This window comes from Poecilia reticulata, linkage group LG12 (assembly GCF_000633615.1).
Source record: "Poecilia reticulata strain Guanapo linkage group LG12, Guppy_female_1.0+MT, whole genome shotgun sequence".
Taxonomy (NCBI): domain Eukaryota; kingdom Metazoa; phylum Chordata; class Actinopteri; order Cyprinodontiformes; family Poeciliidae; genus Poecilia; species Poecilia reticulata.
In genome coordinates this window covers 11,662,334-11,662,564 of record NC_024342.1, presented here as the reverse complement: position 1 = coordinate 11,662,564, position 231 = coordinate 11,662,334, and positions in this window count along the sequence as shown.

Below are 231 nucleotides of genomic sequence, written 5' to 3'. Positions count from 1 at the left end.
CGACAAGCTTTTTCTGTCCTTGCTAAAGTAAAGCATTCCAGCATGTTGGTGCAGCCACCATGTTACATGGTGGGGATTGYCTTTTCTACGCATGGAGCAGTTGTTCATGGTTACTACTAGCCTATAATTTGTACTTTTGGAAAGTAATATTTAAACTTGTTGGTATGAGAACAAATCTCTATTGCAAATGATGGATTTTGCTTTGCTATTAGCTTCCCATATTTAATAAAT